Here is an 8,687-nt window from a genome sequence, read left to right as displayed (position 1 = left end):
AATTTCCTACATATGAAAATTCAGTTGTTCCAACACTGTAGAAAAGACTACTCTTTCTCTACTGAATTGCCTTTGCACCCTTGTCAAAAATCAGTTGTCTGTTACATCCTTTTTTATTGTATCAGTTGATATACACATGGTATCACACAGTATTGATATTGTATCACAGCTGGATAACCAACTAAAGGAAAAGTAACTACCTCCAAGCCAGTACTTGATAATGTGTTTTTGTCACGTTTAATCACATTTCTAGTTTCCTTACAATAGCCTTTGTGGAGGGCTTTCCTACTTAGACATTCCTTCTCCCTCTTTCCCTTTCTTTTTTGTTATTTGCTGTCTGTTACAATAATAAAATCTGATGATAATGGTACATACATACCTTGCCCCTTTTGACTGATCTCAAATACACTTTTTTTCAGTCTTTCCTATTGATAATTATATTACTTTTCTTTCTTTGAAAACCTCCCAACCTAAATCATTCGCTTAATTTTAATTTTTCTAGTCTTGATTATGTGTTTCTTCCCCTATTGCATTCTATTGAGTAACGGCATGATTTGGAAAGAGTGCCCACTTAAGTTAAAGCCTGGCTACACAGGTGTAGCCTTGAAGAAGTTGTGAGCCTTACCAAGCCTCAAGTTTGTAATATCTAAATGGGGCCACTGATTCTTCACTCTGGGTTGTTTTGAAATAAAGGAGATGTTTATGTATATCCACATACAGAAACAAATGGATATTAAGTACCTCAGTGGAGAGTTCGTGCCTTCCCCTTACCCAACTCCATGAATTCTGAATAATCATTTTGTTTGAACTGGGAGACAGGACTAGACTTCTGCTGTCTGGTGAGGACAGGCACTGGCCCTCTTCAGTCTATCCAGGCCAGTAGCTCTGAAGATAACTGAAGTTAGAGACAACCCCGTCTGTTTAAGTCATGCAAGGGTAGGAGAAGAGCTCCTTACCATGCACACCCTGTAGCCCGCTGTCTTCCAGGCCCTTCTCTATCAGTAATCCGTTCTCTCTCCCAAATTCAGTCTCGCCTTTCCTTGACTTCTTGCCCTGGGCCTGGAAACAATATGTCAAGTCCACTGATCCTGGTGCTGCTTCTAGCTGTCTCCTTTCTCAGCTAGCTTCTTACAGGGGTTGTCTGTGCTTATTGCTGCTACTACTTCACCTGCTAACTCACTCCCCAGCCAGGTTCTATTACTTAGAAACATTTCATGCCACAGGCATCCATATCTTAATTGCCTAAACCAGTGGAAACTTTTCAGCCATAATATAACTGAAGTTGTTTGCAGCATGTTTACACTGTTGGGCTATCTCCTTTCATCTTGAAATGTTGCTTCCTTGGCATCACTCTTACTTTGTTCATTATTATTTATTTATTTATTTTGAATCAGTCTTGCTCTATCAGCCAGGTTGGAGTGCAGTGGCACGATCTCGGCTCACTGCAACCTCCGCCTCCGGCTCAAGCAATTCTCCTGCCTCAGCCTCCTGAGTAGCTGAGGCACGCCCAGCTAATTTTTGTATTTTTAGTAGAGATGGGGGTTTTACCCTGTTGGCCAGCCTGGTCTCAAACTCCTGACCTCAGGTAATCCACCCGCCTCAGCCTCCCGAAGTGCTGGGATTACAGGCATAAGCCACCACACCCCGCCTCTTTGTTAATTCTTTTAGTTGTTCATTCAAAGCTGAACTGCACTCCCTTCGATGAATGAGGATATAGCAGAGAGTAAAACACACAAAGCCCGTCTACTAGGGGGAGAGAGATAATAAATGAACAAGTATTTTCACTTTATGTGATGATAAATGCTTTAGAGAAAAAAGTAAGATGGGGGGATTGAAAATGCTAGGGGTGGGAGTAGAGGTGTTGTTTGATATTGGATGGATAGGAAGCCCTTGCTAATATGAGCACATTAGAGTAGAGACCTTAATGAAATGAAGGAGCAAGCTCTCTAGCTGTCTGCAGGAAGAACGCTCCGGATAGAGGGCACAGTGCAGAGGCCCTGGAGCCAGTGCTTGCACGTGTGCACACATCCCAGCCACCAGGCAGGTAAGGCTGGAGGGAGCAAAGGGCTGGAGATGAGGCAGAGCAGGTAGTGGGGGTCCCTATAACTCGGACCTTATTAGCTATGACAAGGATCTTGGTTTTGACTCTGAGTGAGAAGACAGTTGAGAGTCTTGAATAGAGGAATGAATAAACTGGAGTGCAGCCTGGGTAGCAGGCAGGAGCACAGACTCCGGAGCTGGCTTCTGTGGTAAAAACCCAACCCTCTACGTGCTGGCTGCAGGATCATGGATTAGTTCCATAACTTCTCTGTGCCTTATCGGTAAAATGGAGATAGCAATGATACCTGTCTCATAGTGTTGTAAGGATTAGATGAGTTAATATTAGTGAAGAACAGAGCATGGCAGATAGTATTATAAAAGTGTTTGTTAGATAGAATTAGTGAAATTGAAAAGGCTCACTGCTGTTATATGGAAAGTGTTTGCTAAGGGGAAGTAAGGCTAGAAGTAGAAAGACCAGTTAGGAGATAATTGCAACAATCGGTGCAAGGGATGGCTTAGATGAGGTGCTGATGGTGGAGGTGGGGAAGTGAGAAGGGTCACATCCTGGGTATATTTTGGAGGGGTGGCTGGAGGATTGGATCTGCTTTTCTTTCCATCCTGGAACTTTCCAAGTTTTCTTTGCTGCCTTGTCTGCTCCCTCTTGAACAGGGGTTCTCCAGTGGGGTGGTGCCATTCTGGCGTATGTGGGGACATGTTTTGGTTGTTGCAGACTGAAGCTATGGGTGTATCTGGTATTTAGTGGCCTGGGGCTGTGCCAGGGAGACTTCCTCGCAGTGTGCCAGTGGCATCCTGGATGAGAAATGCTGCTTTAGACCTTTATTTCCCCTGACCCCCACTCACCTCCTGTCTCGCCTTGCTCACCTGCCTCCTCAAGATTTCTTAACCTGTAGTCCCCGTGTGGGCAGCACAGAAGGCCACGAGCTCCCTGATACGTTTTTTCAAAATGTTCATATGCTTTTAAATTCTCTTTCTTCCCACACCATCCCGCTTTTTTTTTTGGTGAGAGGTTGCAGAATTTTTCATCAAGTTCTGAAAGGAGTTCACATCCTAAGAATGTAAGAATCTCTGTTATGAGTGATCTCACTCATCACCCGCCTTCATTGTTTTTACTCCAACCTTTATGGTGCCGAATGTCCAAATCTGTGCTCCTGTAGTGCTCTGTACCCTGATTTCCGGGCCCCTGCCCACTGAACTATGTCAGTTTCTTGGGATCAGCGTGTCACCGAGCTTCCTCCTTGATTTCCTGCCATGATTTGTGGGACCATCATTCATCTTACTCTTATTATTGTCTTTCCTGTGCCACCTCGCCTTGACTAATTCATCTAGTTCTGATTTTACTTCCTGGACAGCTGAGGAAATTTTCTCCATCTTCCATCATTCACTACCCTAATTTATCATCTCTCATTTAGATTGTTTCCTCTTAACTGGTCTCCCCGCCTGAAACCCATCTTCCATGTTGCCAGATGAACTCTTGGACGCAGAAATCTCACTGGGTCACTGACCTGCTAAAAGTCCAACTCTCAGTGTCCACAGGATTGAGTTCAGACTCTGTTATGATACACAGGACCTCGGACATCTGGCTCTGGTCTCACACCCTGGGCTGGCCAGGTGGCTGTCCTGCTTTACTGCTTGTCTGCCCTCCCATCCCTTGACCGTTCTCAGGCACTGAGCACCAGGTGCCAGCAGTACTGCATTAATAAGACTTCCCATGCATTGATGCTGAAACATCTGAACATGCTCTTTGATGACATGAAGAAGTGGTTCATTGTCTTTTTTGCCTGCCAGAACAGTTGACAACACTAAAACCAGCCTGGCTGTCCCTTTCTCCTGAAGGAGGATCTCACTCCCTTAGGAGGTGACCGTGCCTTTTTTCTATATCATATGCATACATAGTTCTTATTCCTTTGCTGTAATTTTAGAAGCCCTCTACTTCAAACAACTAAGCTTCTGAGAGGCTCTTCTTAAGCTCATTTCTTCACGAGTTTCAAATGACTAAGAGGTCTTGAAGCTTGTAGTCCTTGATGCAGTTCAAGGAATGCAAGTTGGTTCTCTGAAGCTTTATAACTGATTATGTCCTTGCTGCTGGATGTTCTAGGAGTATCTTTTTCTAAAATGGAGCAGCTTTGTCTGCATTAAAAATCTCTGCAAGCACATGGCTTCTTAATGATTTTTGTGGGGCTCTGGGGAGCCCCTCAGTAGCCTTTGATCTCCAGGTTCACTCCTTACCTCTTGAATTGTAAGGAACCTTGGTTATGCACAGCCTTTCTGTTGTGGAACAATTTTCTGGCCTCCTGAACTAACACTGGGCCAAGTTCCCACCTTTGGCACTGATCATCCTGTTGCACATTCAGAATGGAAAAACTTCTGATGATCTCTCTTCTGTGTTCTGGTCAGTCATTAATGCTTGTATTTCATCCTTTACCCTCCAGGAATCTTCCTAGTTTTCATTTCATATGAAAAAAAAAAAAAAAAAAAACAGAAGAAGAAAAATATTTTTTCACCACTCTCAGCTGTTTCCAATGTTTCTGTTATGATGTGTGTCTCTTTTTATTAGCACTTTAAAAATGTGCTGTGCTTTTGCATTGGCAGATACAATAGCATTAGTAATGTTTGTAAAACACTTCAAAATTTATTGTAAATACGGCAGACACATTCATCCACAGACTAACAAACATGAAGGTAACCACCCAGGAGAAGTTCTCAGAGTTTGGCTCTGGAATTGGTGTTTGTTCCCGTCTGAGCACTTGTGATTTCAATCATGAGAGTGAGAAGTCCAGATTGGTTTAATGTTGCTTTCCCTGCTAGACTTTGGGTCTCCGGGAAAGCAGGATCCATATTTAGTTATCCACTGACTGTAAGCTCTTTAATGGCAGGCACTTGTCTGACTCTCACCGAATCTCACTGGATCCTTGGGCCCAGCACAGCTAGTCGGTGAGTGAATTTATACCCTAAATCAGGACCATGCCAAACTGCCAGTAAACACTAGGTGTGAAGACCAAACAAATAATTTGGAATATAACTGACTTAATCATGCATATTACATGGATGACTTAGGTGATACTGAAATCTAGATTAATGGGAATGGAAGTTTTACTCAGTTTCTGAAAACACTTCAACAAATAGTAAGTACCTGACCATATTCAGGAGACTGACATAAGGTTATGAGGAAGAATGAAGTGGTCTGTGATTTGGGGAAGTTTATTATCAACCATTAAGGATACAGTAAGTACATAAATATTATATAAGCTATAATATGTAATATAAGCATACAAAGCTGAGTAAGAGGAGAGAGTGGCTAAAAAACTAAAATAGTAAGGGCATTTACTCCAGCAGTATTTATAATAATAAACATTAGAAACATCTAATGGTTGATATCAGGACGCTGGTTAGGTAAATTATGGTACAGACTCCAGATGCATTGTTATACAGCCATTAAAATGTTTATGAAGAATTTACAGTACTTTAGGTAAATGCTTTACTTTTTTATAAGGAAAAAATGACAGAATACAAAATTATACATACAAGGTGACAAGAATTTTTGTATTTTTTAAAACAGTAATACCAAAAGGAAAAAACAACAGCACCAGAATGAAAACAGACCAAAATATTAACATATTAACATTGATTTTTGACTTCAAGTATGTTGTATCTGTGTGTACATGTATATGCACGTGCATGTACAGTTTATTGAATTTTCATACACTTAACAAATCCATGCATCAAGTGGACAGATCGAGAATACAGCATTACCAGCATCTCCATAGGCCCTGTGTTCCTCACTTCTATTGGCATCTCATAGTTTTGACTGTTTTTTTTCCTCGTATAAATGAAATCATACAGCATGTACTCTTTGGTGTCTTGGTTTCTGGCACCCAAAGTTGTGTGATTCATTCATATTGTGTATAACTGTAGATTGTTCATTCTTTTTATTTTTTATGGATGACTTTCTTTCTTTTCTTTTCTTTTCTTTTTTTTGTTTGAAACAGGATCTCACTCTGTTGCCCAGGCTGGAGTGCATTGGTAAGATCATAGCTCACTGGAAACTTGAGCTCTTGGGTTCAGGGGATCCTTCCTCCTCAGTCTCCCCAGAATAAGCAAATATTCCACAATCATAAAAAGACCACCTTTTTTTTTTTTTTTTTTTTTAAGAAGCAAAGGCTAGTTTATTTGTTAAAATGCTTGGGTAGGTTCATTTGGCCAGTTTGGCTAGACTGTGGGACATATGAAGGGGGAATGAGAAGATAAATTGGGACTATCCTGAAACAGATGTGCATGCAGTGTGAACTGAGGGTTAGGATAACCAGGTTCTGTTTGTCCCTTTGTAGTCATGGGACTGTGGACACATCATTTAATCCCTTTGATCCTCAGTTTGCTCATCATCCATCGGTCAGCTGGGTGTGATGTATCTTCCTTATAAACTGACCATGAGGCTTAACTTGAGATACTGAGTTTGTGAGACAGACTGCCAGACAGTGAGGTCCTTTATTTAAAAATTAGAGAGGGAGCCTGCTATGGTCTGAATGTTTGTGTCTCCTTTAAGTCCATATGTTGACATCCTAACCTCCAAGGTGATGGCATTTGGAGGTGGGGCCTTTGGAAGATGATTAGCTCATGGAGGTGGAGCTTTCATGAATGGAATTAGTGCCCTTATAAAAGAGAACTAGCTATTCCCTTCTACCATGTGAGGACACAGCGAGAAGGTGCCATCCGTGAACCAAAAAGTGGACCCTTGCCAGATGCCTGATCCACTGGTGCCATAATCATGGGCTTTCCAGTCTCCAGAACTGTGAGAAATACAATTTTCTGTTATTGGTAAGCTACCCAGTTTATAGCATTTTGTTAGAGCAGCCCAAATGGACAACCCATGTCCAGCTGCTGTAAATTTCTCTGTGAAGTGAGGGATGAGAGAAGGGTGTTATTTGGAAGTGAAAACAGATGGCATTGAGGTTGGAGTTTGAGCAAAACAGAGAAGTTTGGAACAAGTGGTGGCTAAGGTCTCAGCGAGTTCGGTGGTCCGGAGAGAAAGGAGCAGGGCTCAGCAGTGTTGAGGCCCCCACTGAGGTTGGAGCAATGTAAATGGAGTGTAATTTTTTCCCCTAGAAGATTTATTTGTTGTTGTTTTATTTTGTCCAATATTAAACTAATTTTTCCTGATCATACAAGTGGAGGAGGTGAAAGAAAGAAGAGGGAGGGAGGTGGAAAGCCCAGCCAACACGCGAGAAGTGCCATGGCTAATCTGCAAAGAGAATGGAGATTCTGTTTAAAGGAAACCTCTGATTTTAAATGTGAGCAATGCAGAAGTCCACAGTGAATTGGAACATGTTTTTCCAAAGATGTTTATCCTATAAGGGACGGCTAGGTTTTTTTTTAGACCATGAGAGTCTACAAAACAGACAGGGAGTTGTACTAAAATACTTCTCGTTTTTAGTCATGGCACTATGCTAGCAGACACAGAGCAATACTCTAAGCCCAAGTTAGTTCTAAAGTAATCCCAACATTTCCTAATGTAGAATCTGAATAAGTAGAAATCTTAATTTCCCTCAATACAGCTTTAACTATTTTAGATTTTTCAAATTGAACAGGGCTTGATGGGCCAGCTTGCAAACCTATACATTGATGGTAGTATTGTTTTTGTGGGAATATTGCTCAGGTAGGTGAAAACTGTTGGTGCTGCACTCTGAGTTTGCCTCTTCTAGACATATCGACCAGTGAGCACTCAATCCTGAATGCAGCTTGGGTAGGGTAGCTATTGGTAGATAATTGATGTTGGTAGATTGGGTGGTACCTTTATTCATCATTGATTCATTCATTCAGTATCTGTTGAATGTTTGCAAGCTGGCTATGCAAAAACGATAGGAACCAATCTTATCTTTGAGACACTTTGTTAAAAGAGGGGCCTTTAAACAAATAGTTTGTGAAGTGTGATAATGGATAAAATAGAGATGTGGGTTCCCAGGGTGGGGTTGGGAGGGAGTGCTTCTGGAAAGATCTTCCTAAGTCCACCTGAAGAAATCAGGGAATGTTAAAGAGGAAAGTTCAGTTTGAGCTAAGACTTGAGGATGAAAGGCATTTTTCTGGGAGGACACTCCATACAAACAGGACAACAGATCCAAAGGCACAGGATATGAGGGAGAATGTGATCTGCCGGAGAACAAATGGTCTTGATATCATTAAAGTTAGATGTGCACAGTGGGCTGGGGGAGTGGCTGGAGCTGAGGTTAGGAATAATTACCTACCCCCACCAGGGTAAAGGATATTCATGCTGTACTAGAGTTTGCTTAGCTTTCCGTTGGTAGCAAGCTTGGTTATGAGAAGCAGCTTTTCCTGTCTTTGTCCTGAATTAAGATTTCGACATACTCAGATTTTAGATTAGAGAACGTTGGGATTGCTTTAGAATAACCTAGGTTCAGCATACTGCTCAGTGTCTTCCAGTGGAGTGTATTGAGATTTCCGTGTTTATATTCACTCTATAAACATTTATGTAAATTAAGTCAAAGGAATAATACTTGTAGTGGTTGGTGTTACAAAGATAAGAAGTGGGCCGGGCGCGGTGGCTCAAGCCTGTAATCCCAGCACTTTGGGAGGCCGAGACGGGCGGATCACGAGGTCAGGAGATCGAGACCATC

This window comes from Colobus angolensis, unplaced genomic scaffold (genome assembly GCF_000951035.1).
Source record: "Colobus angolensis palliatus isolate OR3802 unplaced genomic scaffold, Cang.pa_1.0 Scaffold256, whole genome shotgun sequence".
Taxonomy (NCBI): domain Eukaryota; kingdom Metazoa; phylum Chordata; class Mammalia; order Primates; family Cercopithecidae; genus Colobus; species Colobus angolensis.
The sequence above is the reverse complement of the archived record's forward strand: the minus strand, read 5'-3'. Positions refer to the sequence as shown.